Raw genomic sequence first — 2,800 nt, 5'->3', positions numbered from 1 at the left:
TTTTTAGTAAAATAAAATAAATTTCATAGAATTTAGACCACCCCCCTTGTTTTTGGTGCTATTTTGGTCACGTGAGACGGGAAATTTGGGTAAACTTCCACGAACGATTTTACGTACTTCGCATAAGTCTTATTCATTTATACGAACTGTACATACTTCCCAGCCTATAAACAGCTTATGTCTCCAATATAAACGAATTTGCTTAAAAATAACTTACTTTGGAGCGCTTCCAAATATCATCACTTCGTGGCTATCGTGAGTAAGAAGAATTTTGGCAATTTTTGAAGCTGGTTTTTTCTAAAGTGCGGCAGTTTATTTCCAGATCAAAACTATGTTTTATTAGTCTGTCTTACCGTGGCCCATAGAGGACATGCCACATTTTATTTTATCGCGCGATAGAACTAAAATTTCGCGCGATAAATTTTTCTTTATCGCGCGATAAATGAAAATTATCGCGCGATATATGAAAAATTATCGCGCGATAAATGGGAAACTTGTCAGGTCGCACGTGATCGGCTGTCACGCACGTTCTTTTCGTGGACGAGACGACAATACTGTTTCCACTTCCTTCAAGTTCATCTTCAATCGCGTTTAAAATTTCCCTGTTGCCACTTTGGTCTTTTCTTCTACGAAGACCCTGACGCCTAAGCACTCGTTTTAGCTGGCGCAAGCTTATTTCAATTCCATGAAAACACAGAAGAAAAGCGAGGATCTCTGAGTAAGCCAGACCAAGAGAAAAGTAGTGATTAATGATATCGTAAAGGCTTTTGTTTTTGGGCCATCGTAGTTTAACGAGGAATAAAACGCAAATAGCGGTGATAAACATATTAAACTTACGCATTTTAATAACTTGACGTTCCGTGTGCTACGCAACATACATTTTCAAAAGTGGAACAATGATAATCTGTTTTACCAGAAGCTAGAATATCAAAATGATCCCAGGTCACAACATCAAGTGGGATCATTTTGATATTCTAGCTTCTGGTAAAACAGATTATCATTGTAAAATTAAAGAAACTTTGCTCATCCAAGAACTTAAGCCGGCTCTTAATGTAAACGTCAGCAGTGAGAAGCTGATACTTTATTAATAAACTTAGGCTTTTATTCTTTTACTGTTAAGAAACAGATGCTTCTTAATCTCGTTTCCAGACCCCTTATTTACATATCATATATAGTTTTCAAAAATTGTAACGGTCTTTATTCCACTTTTGAAAATGTATGTTGCGTAGCATACGAAACGTCAAGTTATTAAAATGCGTAAGTTTAATATGTTTATCACCGCTATTTGTGTGTTATTCCTCGTTAATGATATCGTTCCTCTGGAAAGTATTAGGCAAGCCATTGCCAACGTAAGGCGGTAATACAGCGCTGGATAAAAAAAGTAAAAAAAGCCCTTTCAAAGCATACCTTAGCAACGCCATCTTACTGTATTGACTGCGTGACTAATATCACGCACACGCTTAGTGTGAAAGATCTCGCGATAAAATTGATAAATTCTTTAGCGCGATAAATAATGGTAATTGAACTGAGTGGAGTGCAATTTGGTCTAAAATCATACGAGTGATTTCAAAATCGAACGAGCGCGCAGCGCGAGTTCGATTTGAAATCACAAGTATGATTTCAGACCAAGATTGCACTCCACTCAGTTCAATTGCCACTTTATTAGATCCATTTTGAAATCGCACGATTTTATCGCCTTAAATTTTAGATTTTTGGTCCCAGTAGCCGGTTTGTTAAAAAAAAGCGGAACCGGAAACGCCTTTACGTCTCATTTAGTATGCAAAACGATGTCATGTGACGAAAACTCATTCGAGCATGACAAAGAAACAAGCAGTTCTGAAATCAGAACGAAAATAGTCTACTTCAGGTACAAAAGTTCAGTTCTCGTCGCCTGAATCAATGATGGAAGGCCTTCCTTTCTTTTGTGGTTGAGGCTGAGACTTTCATTGTCTTTGGAGAAGGAATTTGAAGATGCATCCTGTCTAATTCTGCGATCGATTTCTTTTGAGTTGTGAAACTTCCTCGAGTGCACGATGAGGGCCACTGGTTTGTTAGTATTTTTATACTATTTTAGTGCTACCCTCTTTAAATAAAGTCTTTACTTACTTACTTACTTACTTACTTACTTACTTACTTATGCCCAGTGGATGGTACGTTTTTTTCCTTTTAAACACCGTTTAATGGCATGATTTTAAGGGAGTGCAGCTCGTTATCATCTCCATTTCTTTTTGTGACCTCGGCGTAGGACTCAATACTCAGGACCTTGTCAAGTTCTTTCGGCGCCATTTGTTTCAAGATATTTCAAAGATGGCGGGACTGACACCGCCTTCGTAAGACGTTCGTTCATTCACTGTTTTGTGCAGTGGGGCATATTTTGACTATGTTTATTCACAGCGACAGAGTTGAGCTCTTTTGTTGCTTCGTTGGAAACTACTGCAAACCTGGAAACATCTACCTTCTTGAGATGGCTCTGAATTTGTTGTTGTGTGGTTTTCGTTTGTTTATGTTTTACTGGACTCGGTATCATACGGATCTTGAGCAGATGTTGAAAAATATCGCCAGAACATTCGTCAAAATGGGTACTGAAAGTTGGAAACTTCCATTAAAGTAGGTCTTCTACCTGAAGGAGTTCATAATCGTCATTCAGAAACTGTAATTAATTAAATTCGTCAATTTTTTTTGGAAAAAACTACAATAACAACAAAGTTTTGGCAATAGTAGTTGCGAAATTCTCCACACAATGGCTTTTTGCCTTTCATTTTCCTAAAATTTTATTGATCACTTTAAACTTATCTTGAGA

This window comes from Orbicella faveolata, unplaced genomic scaffold, assembly GCF_042242905.1.
Source record: "Orbicella faveolata isolate gen_17 unplaced genomic scaffold, um_ofav_v1 contig_25, whole genome shotgun sequence".
In the NCBI taxonomy this organism is placed as follows: Eukaryota; Metazoa; Cnidaria; class Anthozoa; order Scleractinia; family Merulinidae; genus Orbicella; species Orbicella faveolata.
Note: the sequence above shows the minus strand (reverse complement) of the source record.